We start from the raw sequence: 13,398 nt of genomic DNA, 5'->3' as shown, positions 1-13,398 counted from the left end.
CCCATCTGCGGCACCACCAGGGAAATCTTACGTCAGTTTTTCAATACAGTACTTTACACATAGTTTCTAATTCCTTTTCCAGTATTTACTCAAACTTTTCATAAGATTATCTTTACCCGTGGTCACCTCTTCCTAACCTGAATTTCACTCCTGAATCCACTGAAGTCTCATTAGCAGCCCACTGCTCCACTAAAACCATTCTTATCAAAGCCATTAATAACCTCTTAATTGGAAGAGATTCCAGCTATGTTAGAAATAAAGCTAATAAGATGCAAAATTTTTAAAAATATCCAACAGTGGGCAGGGGACAGTGTCCTGGTCTGGGGCACAATGGTGCCAGCTCAGTTCTGGATGATACAGATGGGTCACCTTGCTGCCTACTCCTTATGCCCATGAGGCCTGGGTCTGCCCAAGCAGCAGCCCCCAGCTTCACGTGGGGCAATTCCTAAGCTGAAAGGCCAGGAAGGGCTTCTGAAAGTCAAATGGCTACTGTAGGGACTTCCTTGGTGGTCCAGTGCTAAGGCTCCACGCTCCCAATGCAGGGGGCCTGGGTTCAACCCCTGGTCAGGGAATTAGATTCCACATGCCCACAACTAAGATGCAGCACAGTCAAATAAATAAATTAACTTAAAAAAAAAGAAACTGAGGAAAAAAACAAGAAAAATCACCAACGAAACTTAATTTATAAAACCTTGCTTCACATTTCAAAAACTACTACCTTTTCTCCAAAGCATCCTTCCAGAAAATACTGTGAATACACAAGTCAGAAAGACTATAGCATGTGCTTCAACAAAGGTAATCAATTTCAGCTGAGAAAACTTCATATGACAGATTCATGGTTGTTTCAAAACATGTCTACAAACTTTTTGACATCCTCCCCAAAACAGTGGAGCCTAAAAGGCTTTCTTTGAATGTGGGTTGGACTCAGTGACCCACTTCAAGAGAATTTTGTGGCAGTGTGTCGTCAAGATAGGGTATATAAGGCATGTCTTTCCTCTTGTATCATCTTGCTCTGGGTAAAGTCAGCTGACATGCTGTGAGGATAATCAAGCAGCCCTACAAAGACCTGAGGCTGCAGCCATCATGGAGGTAGATCCTCCAGCCCCATTCAGGTCTTTAGATGACCTGTCACAGAATGTCTACAATTGAGTCAGAATCCACCCAGCTAAATTTCTCACCCAAAGGTACTGTTAGATAAGAAATATTTGCCCTTTTAAGCTGCTAAATTTAGAGGTAATTTGTTACAGGTCATGCCACGTTTAGTCGCTTCAGTCCTGTCCAACTCTGCAACCCCAGGCTCCTCTCTCCGTGGAATTTTTCAGGCATGAATACTTGGGATTTTTCAGGCACAAATACTGGCGTGTGTTGCCATTTCCTCCTCCTCGGGGCCTTCCAGACCCAGGGATCAAACCTGCATCTCCTGTACTGCAGGCAGATTCTTTACAGCTTAGCCACCAGGGAAGCCCCAATTTGTCACATAACAATAGATAACAAATACAGGGTTTAATATTTGTCCATTTTTATAATTTTAATTTTATTTAAAAGTTTATTATGAAATTAGTGGAAATCAACTATGCTTTACAAAGATAATTATAGTCACGATTCCCAGGAATGTATAAAATTGGACTCAAAAGGTATCAGAGTAAGAACATCAAACCAGAAGTAGAATATATACACAAGTATCTAACTTGTAAATAGATTTAAAAAACAAACACTTGAGTGGGTGAAAGGAATAAGTGGTGTGGAAAGAAAGAGGATTAGCTGAGAAATTTCAATTTGGGGTGAAGCACCAAGACATTTTTCACTAAGTGATAAAAAAGGAGTTCTGAATTTACTTTAAATGTCATTAGCTTGGAAAAGTACAACTCTTCCTCCAGAAGACTGAACCTATGCATAGAGAATGGGAAATCTGAATGTTTATGTAAAATAACCTGTCAGTCAACCAAAAACTTTTGGGTCAAATATAGCATGTCTTCACAGGAAAATCTGCATGGGGGTCTTTAATTGTCTACCTCCTTTTCTTCTCCATTTTTAACAATATTATCAAATTGCTTCAATCATTCAGGCAGTTATTAAAAGTCTTACTTCTCAAACAACTTCTCCCAAATCAGCAGACACAAGATTGGATTTCTTCATCTAGATATTTCCATGCTAGGGCCCCACGCTGATGGTGCTGAAGAGCACGGCTGTGGAGACCAAGCATGGGGCAGCAGACTTGTCGCACCTCACTGGTCACAAACACAGGCAAACTGTTCTCCCCATTCTGAAACTCAGCTGCCTAATTAATAAAATGAGGATAATATCCAATTTACAAGGTTTTATTATGAGTAGAAAAGGCCTAGCATAATGCAGCCACTTGATAAACAGTGGCTAACTGCTTTTGCTTATACGCATTATATTTCCAACGGAGAAGGCAATGGCACCCCACTCCAGTACTCTTGCCTGGAAAATCCCATGGACAGAGGAGCCTGGTGGGCTGCAGTCCATGGGGTCACTAAGAGTCAGACACGACTGAGCAACTTCACTTTCACTTTTCAGTTTCATGCATTGGAGAAGGAAATGGCAACCCACTCCAGTGTTCTTGCCTGGAGAACCCCAGGAACGGGGGAGCCTGGTGGGCTGCTGTCTATGGGGTCGCACAGAGTCGGACACAACTGAAGTGACTTAGCAGCAGCAGCAACTATATTTCCAAACCAAGAAAACAAGGACACAGACTGCCAGAATATTTCCTGTATCACATAAAGACCCAAAAGGCAGCCCAGGAGATTAATGAGGATTTATGACACGCTATAATTTCTGGAATATTATAAAAGCTTACAAGCTGAAATCGAAACTGAACACTCAGGTGTTCAAATATTAGAGAACCTAGACTGTGACCGATATTTATTTAACATATCATATTCTATTTTGTTGTTCAGTCGCTTAGTCGTGTCCGACTCTTTGCAACCCCATGGACTGTAGCCTACCAGGCTCTTCCATCCATGGGATTTTCCAGGCAAGAATACTGGAGTGGATTACCATTTCCTTCTCCAGATCTTCCCGACCCAGGGATTGAACCCAGGTCTCCCACATTGTAGGCAGACACTTTACCATCTGAGCCACCAGGGAGGTACAGGGAGCTTGCTTAAACTCATGTCTATTGAGTCTGTGATGCCATCCAACCATCTCGTGCTCTGTCGTCCCCTTCTCCTCCTGTCTTCAAGCTTGCCCAACATCAGGGTCTTTTCCAATGAGTCAGTTCTTCCCATCAGGTGGACAAAGTATTGGAGTTTCAGCTTCAACATCAGTCCTACCAATGAACACCCAGGACTGATCTTCTTTAGGGTGGACTGGTTGGATCTCCTTGCAGTCTAAGGGACTCTTAAGAGTCTTCTCCAACACCACAGTTCAAAAGCATCAATTCTTTGGCACTCAGCCTTCTTTATGGTCCAACTCTCACATCCATACATGACTACTGGAAAAACTGAAAAAACTAGACAGACCTTTGTTGACAAAGTAATGTCTCTGCTTTTGAATATGCTGTCTAGGTTTGTCATTGTTTTTCTTCCAATGAATGCCTTTTAATTTCATGGCCACAGTCACCATCTACAGTGATTTTGGAGTCCAAGAAAATAAAGTCTGTCACTGTTTCCACTGTTTCCCCATCTATTTGCCATGAAGTGATAGGACCGACAACTTCCCTTGTGGCTCAACTGGTAAAGAATCCGCTCGCAATGTGGGAGACCTGAGTTCGATCCCTGGGTTGGGAAGATCCCCTGGAGAAAGGAAAGGCTACCCACTCCAGTTTTCTGACCTAGAGAATTGTATGGATTGTATAGTCCATGTGGTCGCAAAGAGTCAGACACGACTGAGCAACTTTCACTCACTTGATGGGACCGAATGCCACTAGTCATTTTTTGAATGTTGAGTTTCAAGCCAGCTTTTTCACTCTCCTCTTTCACTTTCATTAAGAATCTCTTTAGTTCCTCTTCACTTTCTGCCATTAGCATGGTGTCATCTGCATATCTGAGGTTATTGATATTTCTCCCAGCAATCTTGATTCCAGCTTGTGCTTCATCCAGCCTGGCATTTCGCATGATGTACTCTGCATATAAGTTAAATAAGCAGGGTGACAATATACAGCCTTGACGTACTCCTTACCCAATTTTGAACCAGTCTGTTGTTCCATGTCTGGTTCTAACTGTTCCTTCTTGACCTGCATACAGGTTTCTCAGGAGGCAGGTACGGTGGTCTGGTAGTCCTATCTCTACAAATTTTTCAGTTTGTTATAATCCACACAGTCAAAGGCTTTAACATAGTCAATGAAGCAGATGTTTTTCTGGTATTCTCTTGCATTTTCAATGATCCAACAGACGTTAGCAATTTGATCTCTGGTTCTTCTGCCTTTTCTAAATCTAGCTTGAACATCTGGAAGTTCTCAGTTCATGAACCGAGAGAAATATGTTTTTCTCCTCTACCAAATTATATATTCTTTGATTGCTTAAAAAAAATTTCTGGACTTCCTGGGTGGCACAGTGGATAAGAATCTGCCTGCCAAGGCAGGGAACGCACGTTCAATCCCTGCTCTGGGAAAATTCCACATGGCGCAGAGCAACCAATCCCGAGCACCACACTACTGAGCCAGCACTCAAGAGCCCAAGAGCCACAACTAATGAGACCTTGCGCCAAAACCACTGACGTCTGCATGCCCTAGAGCCTGCACGCTGCAACTACTAAGCCCGTGTGCTGGAACTACTGAAGCCCGTGCACAGAGCCCATGCTCCACAACGGGAGAGGCCACCGCAGAAAAGCCGGCACACTACAGCAGTAGCCCCATTCACTGCAACTACAGAAAGCCCGCACAAAGCAGTGAAACCCAGTGCAGCCAAAGTAAAAATAAATCAAATTTTAAAAAATGTTCTGTATATCTCTATACTCTCTCATGGCTCTAGTATACATACATAGGGCTGAAAAAATTTATCTTCAAGTCCTCAATGTCTACTCATATTAATATTTGCTGTTGTTCAGTCACTCAGTCACGTCCAACTCTTTGCAATCCCATGGACTGCAGCTCGCCAGGCTTCCCTGTCCTTCACTATCTCCTGGAGTTTGCTCAGACTCATGTCCATTGACCCAGTGATGCCATCCAACCATCTCATCCTCTGTCAGCCCCTTCTCCTCTTGCCCTCAATCTTAGTGTTCTTGCCTGGAGAATCCCAGGGACGGGGGAGCCTGGTGGGCTGCCATCTATGGGGTCGCACAGAGTCGGACACGACTGAAGCGACTTAGCAGCAGCAGCAGCAAAAGTATTGGAGTTTCTGCTTCAGCATCAGTCCTTCCAATGAATATTCTTGATGTCTACTCATAACAATATAGTCTTAAGATTGTAAAATTCAGGCATCAGATCTTCCTCTCACAAGGTGTATATCATGCCCTGACAAGTCACTTCAGTCATGTCGGACTTTTTGTGACTCTGTGGACTGTAGCCTGCCAGGCTCCTCTGTCCATGGGATTCTCCAGGCAAGCATACTGGAGTGGGTTGCCATTTCCTCCTCCAGGGGTTCTTCCCAACTAAGGGATCAAACCCAAGTCTCCCACATTGCAGGCAGATTCTTTACCGTTGAGCCACCAGATCCCTAACTAAAGCCAGTGTTGGATAACCAGAGCAATGAGCATTTCTCTATGTGTAGAAGGCAATGGCACCCCACTCCAGTACTCTTGCCTGGAAAATCTCATGGATGGAGGAGCCTGGTGGACTGCAGTCCATGGGGTTGCTAAGAGTCAGACATGACTGAGGGAGTTCACTTTCACTTTTCACTTTCATGCATTGGAGAGGGAGGTGGCAACCCACTCCAGTGTTCTTGCCTGGAGAATCCCAGGGACGGGGGAGCCTGGTGGGCTGTTGTCTATGGGGTCGCACAGAGTCGGACACGACCGAAGCGACTTAGCAGCAGCAGTAGCAGCACTCTGCACAGTTTCTGGCACATAGTATATACTTAATGAACAAATGTTAGTAGAAAGAATAAACTGAGTGAACAAGAGCCAAATGAAGCATGCTGAGTAGCTAACAGGTCTAGCTACAATTTAACTCCTGAAATCTCTTTTCAATGTGTTTATATCTTTGCACAACTATTGTCTGATTTCCTTATATAGCAGTTTTCATTCCAATCCCAAAGAAGGGCAATGTCAAAGAACGTTCAAACTACCATACAATTGCACTCATTTCACATGCTAGCAAGGTAATGCTCAAAATCCTTCAAGCTAGAGTTCAATAGTATGTGAACTGAGAACTTCCAGATGTATAGATAGATTTAGAAAACATAGAGGAACCAGAGATCAAATTGCCAACATCTGTTGGATCATAGAAGAATCAAGAGCATTCCAGAAAAACATCTACTTCTGCTTCATTGACTATGTTAAAGCCTTTGACTGTGTGGATCACAGTAAACTTTAGAAAATTATTAAAGAGATGGAAATACCAGACCGCCTTACCTGCTTCCTGAGAAACCTGTATGCAGATCAAGAAGCAACAGTTAGAACCACACATGGAACAAGTGACTGGTTCGAAATTAAGAAAGTAGTATAGCAAGGCTGTATACTGTCACCCTGTATATTTAACTTCTGTGCAGAGTACACCAGGCGAAATGCTGGGCTGGATGAATCACAAGTTGGAATCAAGATTGTCAGGAGAAATATCAACAACTTCAGACATGCAGATTTGTTGTTGTTTAGTCGCTCAGTCATGTCCGACTCTTTGTGACCCCATGGACTGCAGCACGCCAGGCTTCCCTATCCTTCACTACCTCTCAGAGTTTGCTCAAATTCATGTCCATTGAGTCGGTGATGCCATTCAACCATCTCATCAAGAGGCTCTAGTTCTTCTTCACTTTCTGCCATTAGGGTGGTATCATCTGCGTATCTTGGAATGCAGATGGGAATACCAGACCACCTTACCTGCCTCCTGAGAAACCTGTATGCAGGTCAAGCAACATTTAGAACCAGACGTGGGACAATGAACTGGTTCAAAATTGGGAAAGGAGTACATCAAGGCTGTATATTGTCACCCTGCTTATTTAACTTATATGCAGAGTACATCATGCGAAATGCCAAGCTGGATGAAGCACAAGCTGGAATCAAGATTGCCGGGAGAAATATCAATAACCTCAGATATGCAGATGACACCATGCTAATGGCAGAAAGTGAAGAGGAACTAAAGAGCCTCTTGATGAAGGTGAAAGAGGAGAGTGAAAAAGCTGGCTTGGAACTCAATATTAAAAAAATGAAGATCATGGTATCCGGTCCCATCACTTCATGGCAAATAGATGGGGAAACAGTGGAAACAGTGACAGACTATATTTTCTTGGGCTCCAAAATCACTATGAATGGTGACTGCAGCCATGAAATTAAAAGACACTTGTACCCTGGAAGAAAAGCTGTAACAAACCTAGACAACATATTCAAAAGCAGAGACATCATTTTGCCAACAAAGTTCCATATAGCCAAAGCTATATTTTTTCCAGTAGTCATGTATGGATGTGAGAGTTGGACCATAAAGAAGGCTAAGCACTGAAGAATTGATGCTTTCGAATTGTGGTGTTGGAGGAGACTCTTGAGAGTCCCTTGGACAGCAAGGAGATCAAACCAGTCAATCAAAGGAAATCTACCCTGAATACTGGAAGTACTGCTGCTAAAGCTCCAATACTTTGGCCACCTGATGCGAAGAGCCGAGTCACTAGAAAAGACCATGATGCTGGAAAAGACTGCAGGCAGAAGGAGAAGGGGACAACAGAGGATGAGATGGCTAGACACCATCACCAACTCAATGGACATGAGTTTGAGCAAACTCCGGGAGATGGAGGACAGGGAAGCCTGGCACAGTATAGCTCATGGGGTCCCAAAGAATTGGACACAAGTGAGCAACTGAACGACAACAACAAATACAGACGAACTCCCTTATAACTTCCTATCATAGATGTAGGACTAACATCTACGATATTAGCACTAACATTTGTGCTATATGAGTATATGAGACATGTAAGACCCAAAGTACATCAGCAGAGAAGAAAGAAGTCCTTATGTTCCTGCTCCCCTCCATCCACATTTCTGTGATTTTATCTCATTCTGTTTCTTTCCTTTGAGTTTTGCCCATTTTTCCCATCCTCTTGTAAACATCCCAGGTACACAAAGTATATTACTTTCTTACTCTATAAACCTTCAAAGTACCTAATAAAAGATACAGATTGTAATCTTGGCATTTTTTTAAGACAGAATGTTCAGACTTTTTAAAATAAAATTTTTATTTTGTATTGGGGTATAGCTGATTAACAATGTTGTGACAGTTTCAGGTGAACAGCGATGGGAGCTCAGCCGTACATATCTTGTATCCATTCTCCCCCAAACTCCCCTCCCCTCCAGGATGCCATGTAACATTGAGCAGAGTCTTGGCACTTGTTATTGACAATTATTTTGCTAACTGGGCTCTCTGACATTTAAAAGAGGGCGGGGGCATCTAATTCAGAGTCAAAAGCACCTAGTTATGCCTCAGCTATCTGAAAGAAATTTTCTGCAGTTATTGTGTTTATGTGTGTCTATAAAATTAGAAACAGTATCTTCTCAGTGACCATGCAGAGATATAAGAGGATGAAGGAACGTTAGTACTTGCAATCACCCATAAGGACATTGTTAAGAAGCTTCAAAGGTTCGTTCAAACAATGTTATGTGCCAAGCATTATACCAAATTCTGGATGAAACAGAAATAAGAATGAGTTGAAGTTCATGGAACTGGAAAGCAGAATGGTGGTTCTCCAGGCTCTTACTTCCTTATTTTGCTCTAAACTTTCTCTGAATTCTCCATCAACCTCAATCTATTCGTTAGCCTCTCAGCTGGCCTCTTGTCCTTCACCAATCCTCTGAGTCAGTGGTTCTCAAAGTGCAGTCCTGGGAATAACAACATTAGCAACACATGAGAACTTATTCAAAATGCAAATTCAAGAGCCCCTGCCAGACTTACTGAATCAGAAACTGTGGAGGTGGGACACTAAGAAATCTGTATTTTACCAAAGCCTCCAGGTATTTCTGATGAATGCTCAAGTTTGAGAAACCATCCAGAAGTTCCACTCCATGTTCTTTCCAGTTCTCATTCTCAACTTTTCTGGGTAGGATTATCTTCTTCCACTATCTCTGCAGCTGTAACTATTACAACAACTAACAGCAACAGCTGTCATTTATTAAGCATTTATCGTCCAAGCACTGTCCTGTTGTGTACATATTATCTTAATTGCCACAACAATTCTTTTAAGTATTATTAACCCCACTTTTCAGGGGAAAAAAAACCCCATAGGTTTAGAGATGCTAAATAAATTGTCTAAGGTTACTCAATCTAACCAACAGAGGCATAAGAGATTTGACTTTGGGTTTTCCTAACTCCAAAGACTAACTATATTAAGTCCTAGAATGCTACTACATAGTAGCCTTGGAGTCCGTTACATGACAATTACTTCTAAAGTCTGATAAACTCTGGAGTAGAACTTCCAGTTAGCTAATGGACCTCTCTAAACTCCACACAGGGGCCTTAAAATTAACATGCCATCATTTCTTCCCTCCATTGTAAATCTGTTCCTCCTCCTATGTTTTCTAATCTAATGCCCTCATAATCATCAGTGCCACTTTTGACTTCTCACTCTCTCTCACTTCTAGCTGTCCATAACATTCAGAGATTTTAACATCTAAAATATCTTTACAAGCTGTCCATTCCCACTGTCCCTCTTCAAGATATGGGCACCTCTCACCTACATCCTAATTGGTTTCCCTGCCTCTCCACTCTAAAGCAACTCCGCACACGAACTGCCACTTAACTTTCTGATCTGATTATTCTACCTTCCACCATTCTCTTATCGCCAACACAGGAGTAGTGCTGGCAGGTCTAGGCTTTTTAGAATAAAAGACTTCCTCATGATTTGGCTCCAACCATAACTTTCCTGTCTCATCACTTCTGCCATACAAGAAGCCTACAAAAAAGAACTCAAAGTTTTCCCACTTAATTTTAATCTTTGGCAATTTTGCTTATACTTTCCCCTCTGCCTGGAATGATTGTTTTTCCTTTTCCGTGTGGCAAAATACTAATTAACCTTCGGGGCTAAGTTCCATCATTTTTAAAGTTTTCCCTGACTCTATTGATTTATTTCCCCAGCCAAAGTAATCTATTCCTTCAGCATTTTATTTATTCCAAAAATAGTGAGCTCTTATCGTAACATGTCATGGTTAGTGTCTGTCTCCTCTGATGAACACTTGATATCTCAGGTATTCTGTGCTTTTTTCACTGTCCCTGCACCCAACACAGTGCCCAGCCATAGCCAGTACCCAATAAATATTGGCTGAGTTGTTAAATAATGCAACATTTGGTGTTGCAACATTACACAGGTTAGCAATTCAAGTTCAGGTTTATGCAACACTCAAAAGAAAGCTCACATTACAACAAAAGATAAAGAGTGAAGGTTCAATATTTAGCAGCAGCATCTGCAATTTTCTCAAAATCTTTTTGTCAATATTTTTGAGTATCCTTCAAATAGACTCCTTTCCCAGCTAACATGATTTGTATATTTTACAGGATCAGCAGGACTACAAACATCACAGACTGCTATAAGAGATAATCCCAAGGAAAACTGTATCACGGAGAGTAGCTGGATAATTGCTTTGGGTACATCATTTCAGTACATTTCCAATACAACGGCCCCAGCACATCAGGCAGATTTTAGAAATGAGGGCATGCACTGCTGACTAAATACATAAGATAAGCGCACAGTAGTGAGGCATTTATTCAGATTAGTACTGAAATCAGAGGTATACCTGCTTTTGGTTCAACTATAATATCTTTGCATTTTAAATAAGGATAACACTTATTCTTGTCTAAGAGTCTACTCTGAGTAACACAACTCCCATCCCTCCCAGGAAGCAGGCTCTGTTTATCAGTGGGATGCTGATAAGCCTGCCTGAGTCTTAACACTTTCCCTCCTGAACCTGCTAAACCTTCTCTCTCCAATTATCCCCTATCAAGGGACATGTAAGTCGCTGCAATATATTCCCCCAGTGACCAAATTCACACTATTTTCTCAAACATATGACTTATCTCTAAAAGAAAGTTTCCACTTTTTCCAAAGATGAAATCAATCTTTTCTAAGTTTGTACTGTACTTAAAGTATAGTACCTCACAGAGCACCTGTTTACAGACTGCCTCATCTAGTTTCATAATTATTTTCTATGTGCTTTATTTTCCCAGCAATACTGTTTTCACTCTTAAGGGGAAAAAGCCAGGTCTTTCAATGTCATTTGTTAATCCCACAATCCTCCTCCCACATATAGCATAATACTGGGCACAGGCAGCATATGTATTAACTACTTGAAGGACTGAGCTAAACGCTTGCTAAGCACTGATAAACGACTTATCCACAGTGTCACATATAATAAGTATCTACTGTGTCTACTCTGTGGCAAGCACTTTTGCAGGTGCTGGAGACACGGCCCTGAAGGAAACAAATGTGATTCTGTCCTAAAAGCTATTACTGTCCAGAGCACAAGAAATATTGAAGTCTCAGTACTTGAAGTGCTACAGAGCAAGGTTATCTATCCCTGGCTCCAAGATATAAGAACCTCAAGTAACAAACATTACAGATCCTCAGTTGTGAAACTGAATCATAGACTTTTCGAACTGAATGAGAAGTTACAAGTTATTGTCAATTTTCTTGCACAAATCATGATTAAATTTCAGTACAGCCTACCTTTCCACCGTTTCTAGGCACTGCCTTCATCAACGATCAGAAAAGACTGACTGACTTCCTACCTCCAATACTTTCTCCTGAGCATGGTCACTAGGCGAGAGAGTCCAAGGCACTAAGAAAACACTGGGCTTATGTTAAGCTGTACCCTATCAGGCTTATCCGACCATCAACATTTCCAGCCCACACGCTGAACAGAATCTGTGTTTTCTGCCTAGTAAATACCAAGCCTGTACTTCTTTTAAAGAAAATAAAAGGCAGCGCCTCCACAGTTACTTGGCCCTAATAATGACAGAAGTACAACATGGGTTAGGGAAATAAAACAGCTGATTTGAGTATTTGGAGGAAGAACTAAGGATGTCTATCCACCCCTTGGCCTCAAAATCTGTAGCAACAGCGTGATAAAATGCTAAGCGCCGACAAGGCTTTCAGCGTGCATCAAACACGTGCACACAACTCCTGAAGTTGGAAACACCAGGCAACAAGTTGCCCGCCCCCTCTCCACAGTGACAGATCTCCTGCCCCCGGTCGTGGGTGTGTCTGACGCGGCGCGCGGGCACTGATTCACACAACACTCTCCATAACAACCGGCTCCTCCTCGGAGCCCGGCCAGGGCAGGGGCGTTGAGGGGCCCCAGCAGGGCCCAACTTATCCGAACCCCAACCACTGCGTTCCCGGTTCCTCCTCGCCTTCGGTTTCGCGCAGCCTCGTCTCAGGCAGGATGTGAGGCTGCTCAGGGAGCCGGACTTCTCGGGCTTCACATTCCTCGGCCCGGGAGCCTGGCAGGGCCGCCCTGAGGAACTCCAGACGCCCCAGACGCTTCCAGAACTGAAGTCTCCGCCGGCCGCAGGCGGCCGGTTTCCGGAGCGCCCGCGCCCAGGAACTGACCCTCGTCAGCCCCCGTCGGCGCTCCCTCCCCGCCCCCCGGAGTAGGCGGCTGAGGAGCGCGGAGGGGCGCGCGTCCCCGCGCCCCGGGCCCGCGCAGCAGGTGCGGCCGGGCCCCACCTCCCCCGCGAGGCCCCGGCTACTCACCCCCACGATGCTCCTCTGCGACCTCACGGCCCGCACGGGCGCCTCTTCCGCCCGCTCCGCACCCTCCTCGTAACCACCGCCCCCTCGGCCGCTGCCGTCGCCGCCGTCCTCGCCGCCGCCGCCACCGCGGCGCGCGTCCGCTTTCACGCACACCGCCGTGGCCGCGCACGCGCCTCTGCGCGCTTGCGTCACGTAGCAACCGATCGGCGGCGGGCCGGCAGGTTACACCGGTTCAGGGCCGGGAGGTCGCGTCCCGCGGCTTTTGCGGTTTTCTCGCAGCCGCCCGACACGCTGCCCTCCGGATCAAAGGGCTCCAGGGTGTGGCTGCCCTGCCGGCACCTGGCTCCCGGTGAGTTACGTCACTTTACGTCACTGTATGGCGTCACCGATCGCGTCACTACAAACGGGGAGGTCCCAGTCGTGATCGCCCGGGCGCCTGTAGGGGAGACGGCAGGGTCTCCAGACTGCTGTCCCGTCTGGAGCGGATCCCATCGGCTCCTTCTGCGAAGTGCAGGAAGGCTTTTCCAGGAACCGGGACCTTTGGGGCTGAGTGCAGGTTAATGTGAAAGAATGCCTAGTGACACTCGTTAACTCCACAGCAACGTCCGATGGACCC

The 13,398-nt window shown here is 44.4% G+C and overlaps 1 protein-coding gene across 4 annotated transcripts in view; it reads right to left on the bottom strand.

Moving 5' to 3' along the window:
• The window catches only part of BTBD9 (BTB domain containing 9), a 410,406-nt gene extending 397,471 nt beyond the window's left edge, over positions 1-12,935 (bottom strand). Inside the window, exon 1 of one of the 4 annotated variants that reach the window (XM_070361346.1) lies at positions 12,783-12,935. The gene's annotated coding sequence lies outside the window, so the exon portion shown is untranslated. The other 3 variants (XM_070361349.1, XM_070361347.1, XM_070361348.1) reach the window with 3 other exon arrangements.
• Positions 12,936-13,398: the final 463 nt, after the last annotated feature.

This window comes from Bos mutus, chromosome 23 (assembly GCF_027580195.1).
Source record: "Bos mutus isolate GX-2022 chromosome 23, NWIPB_WYAK_1.1, whole genome shotgun sequence".
Classification (NCBI taxonomy): Eukaryota; Metazoa; Chordata; class Mammalia; order Artiodactyla; family Bovidae; genus Bos; species Bos mutus.
The sequence above is the reverse complement of the archived record's forward strand: the minus strand, read 5'-3'. Positions and strand labels throughout refer to the sequence as shown.